The sequence below is a fragment of the Coffea eugenioides genome, unplaced genomic scaffold (genome assembly GCF_003713205.1).
Source record: "Coffea eugenioides isolate CCC68of unplaced genomic scaffold, Ceug_1.0 ScVebR1_132;HRSCAF=557, whole genome shotgun sequence".
In the NCBI taxonomy this organism is placed as follows: domain Eukaryota; kingdom Viridiplantae; phylum Streptophyta; class Magnoliopsida; order Gentianales; family Rubiaceae; genus Coffea; species Coffea eugenioides.
Genome location: NW_020861724.1, coordinates 105,421 through 116,592, shown reverse-complemented (window position 1 = coordinate 116,592; position 11,172 = coordinate 105,421). Strand labels below are relative to the sequence as shown.

General features: G+C 35.3%; 1 non-coding gene across 1 annotated transcript; it reads left to right on the top strand.

The window, feature by feature from the left end:
* The first annotated feature begins 850 nt into the window (after window positions 1–850).
* LOC113755234 lies at window positions 851–957 on the top strand. Its single transcript, XR_003465605.1, has one exon. It is a non-coding gene; the product is annotated as a small nucleolar RNA R71 (small nucleolar RNA).
* Window positions 958–11,172: the final 10,215 nt, after the last annotated feature.

The following is an 11,172-nucleotide window of genomic DNA, read 5'->3' as shown; positions in this document are numbered from 1 at the left end:
CAATATCTTATTTTCTCTTCTTTCAAACTCTCTTCCACTTTCAACTACCGGCGGCTCAACTAATTCTTTACCACTACGAAGGGTTATAGCCTTCACATGCTCCCTTGAGTTCCCGTCAGTCTTGCTAGGTAAATCCCCTTGGTTGCGATTATTGACCGCATTAGCAATTTGGCCTAATTGGACCTCAACATTCTTATGCATATTGGTGAGTTGGTCCATTCTTCCCTCAATTCTTTCAAACCGTTGAGTAGTGGCACTAGCTAACTTTTCAATTTTATCATTTGATACATTGGCTAGCTTTTCAATTGCCAATTCCCAAGCTGGTTTGGACTCATGCAGTGGTTGCTTCGGTTGAAAATCCGGTGGATTAACTGGTCTCTGTTGGTTCCCTTGATCTTTCCATCCAAAATTTGGGTGATTACGCCATTCGGGATTATAGGTGCTGGAGTATGGATTGTTTTGGGGTGGACGGTTGTCGTTGTTAAGATATTGAACCTGTTTGCTGCTAGAACACATAAAATCATCATGATCTCCGCCACAAGTGGTACAACATGCAACAACTACTCCTTGATTAGAACTAGAACCAACTTGCCTATTAAGCATCTTAACCATATTATCCATTTTTGCACTTAACATATTCAAGGTATCTACTTCGAGCATACCTGCGGTTCTTCTTGTATTACCTCTTTCGTTTGTCCATTGGTAGTTGTTAGCAGTCATTTTTTCGATCAATTGTTGAGCTTCCTCAGCTGTCTTTCCCATCAAAGCTCCTCCTGCTGCCACATCTACATGCGTCTTTGTTGGATAGGTGAGACCATTGTAAAATATTTGGACTACTAGCCAATCGGGTAGACCATGATGAGGACATCTTCGTTGCAATTCCCGATAGCGCTCCCAAGCTTCATACAATGTCTCTACTTCCTGTTGAGAGAAACTGGTTATATCCATTCTTAATTTAGCAGTTTTTCCAGGTGGAAAGAATTTATTAAGAAAAGCTTTAGCTAATTCATCCCAAGTAGTAAAAGTGTTTGGAGGATGAGATTGTAACCAAACCTCGGCCTTGTCCCTTAGTGAAAATGGAAACAATCGAAGTTTAATTGCATCATCACTAACACCATTAAACTTAATTGTATCACAGATTTCAAGAAATGTTGACAAATGAGAATTTGGATCTTCGGTAGCATTACCTCCATATTGAGATTGTTGTACCATTTGAATAAGTGATGGTTTAATCTCAAAATTATTAGCGTTTACCGTTGGCCTTACAATGCTAGTTTGAGAACCTTGTGCTCTTGGTAAAGTAAAATCTCGCAGAATTCGCCTATTTGATTCATTTTTCGCCATTTCTTCCTCAATTGGTAATTCTATCAAGATATCTTCTATTGGTTGCCAAACCTCTTGTTCCTCTTGATGCAGTGTATTCCTCCTTTGTCTTCGTAATGTTCTTTCAATTTCAGGATCGAAATGTGCAACTTCTCAATTTGATTGGTGCATACACTACAAACAAAAACAAGAGAAATTTTACAGTTTTAATTCAACAATTTGAATAAAAATAATGAAAATATCTAAATTAATAGAGATGATTAGACCTTAATATTGCCGCTCTCCGGCAACGGCGCCAAAAACTTGACGGGATTTTTTATATCAATGCAAGTTTAATTCCGATTTTACACCCGATGGACTGCAAGTATACAGGTCGCAATTGTAGTACAAGGTGTGTATCGGGTCGATTCCACGAGGAGCAATTTAAACAATTACTAAGCTCTTGTTTTCTCTATTATTTAGACTTTCAATTAATTTGAACAGAGAAAGTATATTGCTGTAGTCTACAAATCTGATATACAAATCTAGTTTAACAAATGCTAAGTGCAAATGGAGAAATTTCACTTAAGGAAGATTCTAGGGATGTAGATTCCACTTATGGCATAAACAACACAAATGAATGGATTTACTTCTTGTTATTATTCTTGTTTAACCAGAGATTCATTTCCAAAATTACCAAGTCTCATTTTCATGATGAAATGGCCTAGAGCAATATAGTTTTCCCTATTTTCATGGTGAAATACTACTACTACTCTGTTTTATTTCATGAAATGCTAAATAATCCACCTAAGTGTATCTCTATTTTCATGAACATACAACTCAAGCTCTACTCATGTGTTTCCATTGTTATTACCAATTCTCATTGAACAATAACAACTATAAACAAGCTATTGGTGATCAATCAATAACAAATAATCACAGCTACACAAGTAGACAAGTTAATACAAGATATAACAAGTGTAAATCACATTCAATTCATATTATTTAGCCATAAGTTTCATCTACTCCCTAGATAAAGAAAATTAGCTACTCATGAATGATTTAACAATCAAACTCACAAGTTTATTAATGCAAAATATCATAAAGTACAAGTATAAGAAAGATAAAAGAAAGTTTAGCCAATTGAAGGTGAAACTCTCCAATTCCTGCTATGCTCTTGCACAATATGATTACAAGTGAAAACTCCAAATGCTTCTCCAATAACTCCTAGCTAGAGAGAAAAAATGTTACAAGAAGGAAAACTAGCTACGTATGGTAATGTCCTGTCCTCTCCCCTGTGTTTCTGCATAAAAAGTGGTAGAAAGTCTACTCTTCTCCCTTCATAATTTCCTCCACTCAGATTTTGTAAAAAAAAGTCAAAAATATGATGTTTCCTTTTGTCTACACTCATTTGGTCTTCTCTTTTGTTGCAGAAGCATGTGCTACAGATTTCTGTCCCTCAAAATAGCTGGAAAAGTTGTGAGAAAGGTAAAGAAAAACGGCTGTGCCACTTGCTGAGGAGAGAGACAGATCCGAGCTTCGGATCCGAGGGGTGAAAATGGATCCCAGCTCGGATCAGCGGATCCAAGGACTTCCCATGATGGATCCGAGGTGGGATCGTTCTGAACTCGGATACGCTCCTCCAGAAGTACAGACGAGGGCTCGGATCCCTCTTGTTCACACGGATTCTTGTTCACACGGATTCGAGCTCGGATCCGTGTTGATCAATTTTTCAGTTTTTCACTTCTTTCTTTTTTTCTGCTCCCAATTTCTTGTGTACTTTGTCCTCTGGATGATCCTTACATTTCTTTCAGCCCGTGCATGAATTTCATACATCAATAACCTTTACAATTTCACAAAATTAACGCATTAATCCATTCATTTATCAAGTTTTGAACACTTAAACAATATTTAATCAATTATCACCAAAAGAGTTCAAATATGACTTCAACTTTCTCAAAACATACCAAAAGTTCATGCCAAATTTGTACAAAGTATACGTTAAATATTCACTTATCATTCTTACTTTATCACTTGAACTATTGAAATCAAGTTTGGCTTTAAAGTACAAAATATAACATATTCAATATTCATTTATCATTTTATTTTAAAACTTATTGAATTTATTGTTTTAATCAAGAATTATACTTGTTTTTCCAAGTTAATAATTTATAAGATATTTATTTTAGGATTAAATCATTTTCCACTCAAGATTCCAAAATTAAGGCTTAGAAGTATTCCATTGGTTCCCTTTTAATTAATTAGACTCTAAGTTATTTGGAAATTAAGTTTTATTCCACTATACCAGCCCCTCAAATTAATAGTCTTTAAAATATTCGTGAAAACAATATTAAATAATTAGAAGCCACTTTACGTATATAACTATCGTGACTTTTCACTCAATCGCCTTAGTTTAACTCTACTCGTGGAACTAGGTATAGCCATTAAATCTCAAAACAATCGTAGCTATCATTTATGAAAGCTTACAAGATTGGAAATTAGAAGAAATGTTAGTTAAAAGTTGGTTTCCTCACAGCCATTATCAAAGCTGCATGCATGCGAAACAAAAGGAAAGGCAACGAGGAAGGCAGCTTTGCCATCCTCTGGTATTTCAATCATAACTAGAGCTACACTTATTGGATTGAGGCAAAATTTATAGTGTTTCGAAGCTAAGATATAGACCTACATTTCTTATGAAGACATCGACACCCATTTCTCACATTTTTAGGGTCAAAAATGGCCGGACAGAAGCACATTGTGCTTCACTCCCTCGGCCAACATTCTGCTTTCACTTGCACTCATTCCTCCCTTAATGTTTAGTTGAGTTTCTACTTGTTTCTGTCATTCTTGTTGAAGTTTATGGACTTTATGATATGTTACAGCTTACTACACAGGTTTAAGAGCTAAGGGTTGCAGGGGATATCTAGAACTTTCTAACTGTTCTGCTCAGTCGAAGCCAACAGGTTTCGGTAGTAAGATAGTAGCAATTTTTTTGTCCTCTTAGTTCCTCCTCAGCTTCATATGCTAATCAAACGTACAGAATATATTGACTCCACCACACATTATCCTAAGCAAAACATGGCAGATTATGGCCAGAATTTAGAAGAAAATTGAATGAAAACTCAGGTCTGCGCAAGACAGCTAAACTGATGCAGCCTGCATCAGATTTCTTCCAAGCTCAATCCTTACTATTTCATGCTCACTTTCTCATGCATGAAGCAACCATGATGCCATGCATCATGTTACAGTTTAGCACAGGATATCAGATTCATCGTTTATGGGATTCAGTAGCAATCTTTCCATTTCTCTTCTGAAAACAGGCTACACAACCAATGCCTATCTCACGACCAGAAGTCAGAATTTTACCTTAGCTAGGGACTCATTTTCTTTGCTAAATTCAACATGCAGCTTGTATATTTATCCATTCATACTGAATAAGCAAGAGGTTATTGCAGGTTCTTACAACTTCAGTCAGATAATCGTTTTAACCTCTAACCAGAATTTTCTCCTGTCGAAGCTCACTTTCCTCTGCTACGACTTAACTTGCAGGTTGAATATACACTCTTTTATACTCAGTAAGTAAGTAATGATCACAGAAAATTTACCTCTTGCCTTTAAGAATTAAGAATTGCAGACGGATCAGATTGTTTTCCAGCTTTGTTCCCTCAAGTTTGCACCAGCTTCTCCCGTTCTCCTTGCGTTGCTCTTTCTTGATTATGGTTAGCTGGTGATGAAGCTAGCCAAATTTCTCTCCTCTGGCTCACGGTTTTGAAGTTGTAAGCTGGGGAATAAAGCTAATACTCTCTCCCTCACTCTTCTCTCGGTTGCAAACTGAACAAAGAGGAACCAGAAATATTTTCTTTTCCTCTCACTCGATTATGTTTGAGCTGAATGGGTGTCCAAATCTCTCCCTCAGCTTTGATCCTAGTGCGTGGTTGGTAAGAAAAGAAATGAAATGTGTTTCTTCACTCGGCCACCGCCCAAACAATATCACCGCTGTCTCCTTTCTCCCTTAGTCATCACTTCATTTAGCTAACGGATGGGCAGCTGTCATCATCACAGGTGTTATTCACACCGCCCAAGATTAAAAACCAAGTCCTCCTAAATTCTTCCTTCTACCGTTTAACTTGGTAGGTAGCTACCTAGCTTTCATTTGGTTCCAAATCTTCCAATTATTTTCCCTTTCTCGGTTCTGGACTTGTGAATTTCTGAGGGTTGGTTTCGTAATTGCATGGTAGTTAGTCAGAAGTTCCATGGTTGTTTTGGTCTTTTCATTTTAGTTTATTTGGTTACTCCTGTCCGTAATGTTATTTGTCTCATACATTAATTCAAAACTTCATTTGTTCTAAATTACGCTTACCTTGAAAAATTTCCCCATGTGACACACGTAGATTTTCACACTTTTGATTTTAAAGAAATTTGACTAAACGTGCAACTAATTCAACTATAATCACACAAATTACATTATGCATATTATATGTTCATTTGAATCCTAATAATTTTAATTTTTTTACATCATTTTAGGATATTTCTAAATTCTCAATTTTTATAAAATTTCAATTAAGCATTTAATTTAACCATTCATTCGTTATATCTAATATTTCTAATATCACAGTAAATAAAATAAAATAATTTTAGAATATGCACATAATTTCTCGGGTTCTCACAATAATAAAATAAAATAATTTTAGAATATGCACATAATTTCTCGGGTTCTCACAATTGCATAGCCAAATACATCAAAACCGCAGTTGAAGAAATCAACATGGCACACTTGCCATGCCCAGATATTGGACGTGACAAATTGTTGGATCCCAAAAACTATGAGCCAATAATCTCTCAAACTCTTTTCGCCACATGGAGACAACTGGTTATTTTGCCTTAGTTGGGATTTTTCCCAAGAGATTTTCCTTAAATGTTGATAACATAATCGGAGTTTAGTTCATTGTAGCAGTACTATTGTGTAGCTTAATTGGTTGAAGCAGTACTTTTGTGTTGCAGATTTCTCTGCTCGTGTACATTCATGTTCTATTCAATAAAATCCCTTTTTGCGTTAAAAAAAAATATTCACTTCTTGCTTTATTCTTTCTTCGATTCCTTCATTTGTCATTTCTGTAAATTTCCTTTTCATTAGTTTGTAGTTGGGTCTAGTCGTGTTTTAACACTTCTCTACTTTGCCTTCCTCAGGTTGTAGTTGTGAGAGGTTTATCATCTTGGTGCTTTTGTCTACTCTTTGCACGGCTATATTAATCATCTCAGTGCTGCGGCTGAAGAATTGGAAAAAATGTGCTGAAATCTAAAGCTTTGGGATGACAAAGAAGAAGTTATGCTAATGCCAGGAGAGTGAGGCTGTTGACTCCACATCAGGTGAGCTGTGCATTTTGAGAAAGCTTCTCACTCAGAGCCTTTTGATAGCGAGGCGCTAATGGTGACTATGAAGAAAGCGTAGAAACCTTTCAATGTTTAACATACACTACCGTTGGAGAAAACTTTTTCTATTCAAGTTTAACGATATTGTGGATACAAGGAAGGTTTTTCTTGGAGGGCCATGGACTTTGGATTATAATCTATTTGTAGTTGGTGATTTTGTGGGGAATGTGCAGCCATGGACTTTGGATTATAATCTATTTGTATTGGATTCTTAAATATGGTTAATATGCAAGTTTTGAATTTGCATTTCAATATGTGTTTCTAAAGTTTATGCCTTGGATTTTGGGTGAACTTTTTATGATTGTATTGTGTTGATTTCTTAGTTATTTGATGTTATTATTTTGAGCAAGTTATTTAACACTTTTGCTCCTCTAGTCATGATTAACTGGCTATTATTTGTGATAATCTTAAGGTGTTAAGTTTGCAATGAAAATTGAGATTTAACACTTTTTCAAGAAGTGTTAAACCTAAGAAGTACACTCACGAGAGTAGAGGTGCACCTTTATAGCTTTAGTGATTCATTTCATGTAATTTCATATAAGTAATGAGCTTGTAGCTAATTTCATAACCACGAGAGTAGGTATGAATTAGTTATAAGTATAGTTGATTCACTATAAGAGTAGGTTTCACATGTATAAGGAAATTATCTCATACCTATCTAAGATAATAGTACTCAATAATCCAAAAAATTACACTTGCATGAGTAGTGAGGGATACCATGACCTAAGGAGCTTTCATTTGCTATTTTCTTACAAAATTTACCTTAGTTTTGTTTCCTTTAATTTGTTGATTGTCTAAATAATAGAAGAGTTTTAGTAGTGCCAGTAATTGACATTTTTCATTATGGGTTAGACTCTTAATACTCTATACTCAATCACGACTCGTATACTTGCGAAAAATCACGTGTGGGGTATTTAGGATTTTATAAATGTAAAACTTGACTGTGGATGAGTTAATAGATATATGTATGCCTCACGCTCATCACATGCCTATAGTAATCAAGCATAGTATGTAATTAAAAACAAGATAGATAAATCTAGGTAAAGGTAAAGAATTTAACTTGGATAAATAATCAATACTCTTTCACAAAATCTGAACTCCAGAAACAAATTAGTTCAATATAAACATAAATAAAACCATTGATAAACCTAAAAATTCAAGCAACAAATACAATATTGGAGAATAGAGTTAGATTTTGATTTTTGCCTACATCTTCTTGATTTTAATATCTCAAGAACAAGTTATAAAGGTGAACCAATGATAGCCTACTGTTTTCTCCCCCTAACCTTCGTGTTGATTTGTCTTCTTAGAGTGGAATAAAGTCATGCTTGAGTAAAAATCTAATGAAGTCTGGCCCAAAGATCAGCCCAATATCCGGTCTCAGGACAATGGGTGAAGTTCAAAAACCAACCAAACCCAAAGAAGTCCGACTTAACATCCGACGCTGGATATACGGATCTGCTCGCAAATCCATGTTATTCAAGTAGCTTTGTTTCTTCTTTGCTTGTTCTTGCTCCATTGCCTTTTCGCGCAATTCATCTTGCCAAGATTGTTCCATTTTCGCTTGAATTGAGCTCTTTACCTATTAGAATAACATAAAATCACAATTAAAAGAAGTTTCTATTCAAATTAGAGCTCAACTATCACTATTAACTAGCAATTTACACATGTGAAGATAATACAATTTGTACCCTATCAAACTCGCCCGCACTTAACTTGTACTTGTCCTTAAAAATGAGAACAAAAACTAGATAAGAACAAACAATGGCCACATTTCAAGACTATCATTGTCAAAGGTGCTGAACAAGGCTGGAAGTTACATATTTATGAGTGAAAGAATGAATAATATGCGACACAAAGAAACCCTAAACAACAAGGTGAAGATCCGAACTGGTTTGGTGTGATTGTGTGGAATTTGGACCAGATTTTAACTCACAAAAGACTCTTAAATTCTTGCTAGAAAGAGACACCAAAAACATGGTTTGGTTTGGTGTTCAATTCAGCCAAAAAAGACACAATACAAAGAGGTCTCAAATTAGGAAACCTATGACTCAAATTAGGAAACTATTTGACTCTTTATAAACCAAAATTGATTTGGACTCTTTGGACTATAACTAGACTCGATTAAAACTGGAAATAAGGACTCAAAGATGGACTAAGTGTGGCTGGACAGAGTACAAATGAAATCTAGAACAACAAACAAGTTGGCTGAAATTTTTAGTAACCTAGAAAAATCACTCTACCCGATTGTATAGTTGGTTGGAAATTTGGAAACTTGTTTGGTGATCAGATTTGGAAATTTGTTTGGGAGACTTGGGTTCACTTTTGGAAAGCAAGATATTGTTTTAAGAACTTTTCTAAGTGCGGCTTAACAAATCCAAGTTGGACAAGGTTAATGTGACCAAATTTAGGTAACAAACCAAGTCAACTTAGGATTCCACTTGCAAGCTATTTCTTGAGAACCTTTGATCCGTTTCCTTTTCTTTCTTTACTTTTCAATTCGGATCACCAACTCAAGAAACAAGATCTAAACAGTCGCAACTCTTAAGTTCAAGGAAATGACTTAGGGGTTTGCAAAAGTCCAAGATTTGGAGACTTGGATTCAAGATTTGCAAGTAATCCAAGTTTTCAACCCAAGAACTTCAAGATTTTCAAGAAAGTATCCAAGAAAGTTCACAAAATTCAAGATTCTTATCAAGAAACCTCAAGAACTTTGAACACTTCCAAGAAACAAAGTAAACCAGCCACAAATTGACTCAACACACAAGGACAGCCACGGATTCAACAAGAAACTAATGATTAGAATTTTTTTTTTTACTCTAAACGATTCAAAACTCAAGGAATAAGACAATAAGACACAAACAAGACCAAGAAACATGGCTCAACAAGAAACACTATTGGATATTCAAGAAACAAACACGGACAAGGAAAAATTCAAAAAAAAAACCCTAGCGGCTCTATTAAACCCTAGTGGATCTATTAGATTAAACACGGACAGAATTTTAAACAAGAAGACTTACAATGACACGAACACAACAAGATATGCTTGATACTGTCAACTAGCTTTGATGCCAAACTGAAGCGAATTCGACCCAACAAGAACCTATCTTAAAGAATCAAGTTGATCAAGCAGCGGAAGAATCTTTCTTGATCAGGTTATGGACACATAAGGATGGATTCTAAACAATCAAGAACCGCTCAAGATTGATTAGAAGGATAGAATGACGCCACAATTCAACGTGATCTTGAATTAATAAGTCGATTAAAAACTCAAGAATCCTCTCAAGTATTCAAGTTTGGAACTCTTGGACAAGAGATTCACAAAAAAAGCACAAGGTGTTTTTTCTGAATTTAATTCATCTTCATCTTATGAAAAAAAAAAATTGGATTTAAGGCTTATTTATAGCCTTTACAAGACTCAAATTTTCCTAATCAAATTTGGAAATAATTAACTACTTTCCTACCTTAACTCGACTAGAATAGGAAACTAACTAACTCAATTGACTGACACTTTGGTTCACATGACCTTTAGCCATTTATTCAACCAATTAACAACTCAATTTAACTAATTAACCAATCATTATTTGCTGGAAACAACTACACAACACGGCTGGAATTTCCAATTAAACGACACATAATACTTATAAGCTAAAATAATGACAAACTAAGGAAAACTACTCCAAATTAAGGAAGGGATCCAGATTTGATGATGTCCAATGGATGATTTGATGATGATTTTGATGAATTCCAATGGATCAACCTCTTGTATGACTTTAACATAAATCGTTGGATCCCATGTTCGTATCAGTTAACTTCTTCAACTATAGTCAGTGGTACTCTATTGTAACCGAAAGAAGCAGATGACAATACATACTACAATATGACCATAGGCCATGTGGTTGAACTATACTATTGGATAATGCCTGCACCAGGCAATTTAACTCAGAAATTTGTGAATCCAACTCATTATTGTGCTCACCTCACGAAGAACTACTCTTTTACCTCAAATTGCTTTTTTATTGTTTTTTTTTGTCAAAAGTCATATTTGCATTCATTAGCTTGATATTACAAGGTTTGATACATCAGAATTATTTCCTTTCTAATCATTTTGTGCACGCTCATGGAGCCACATGGGAAAACACTATTTCTATTCAACATTCCTAGTTAGTTTGACGGAAAACTTTGCTAAACTATTTGCACACTTGTTCCCTACTCTATGAACAAAAGAGAAAGTACATTTGTCAAACAAGCATCTCATGTTTGCAATGTCCTCTAGAATAATATCAACTCTAGCTTTTTCCCATTTTCCTTGTTTATCATGTCCACTACCTCCTTGCAATCAGACTGGAGCTCCACTTCTCTCTATTTGGCCTCTCGTGCCATTTGCATTCCCATTTGAATTGCTGCCACTTCCTCCACCAGTGGCTCGCTTGTTTTTAT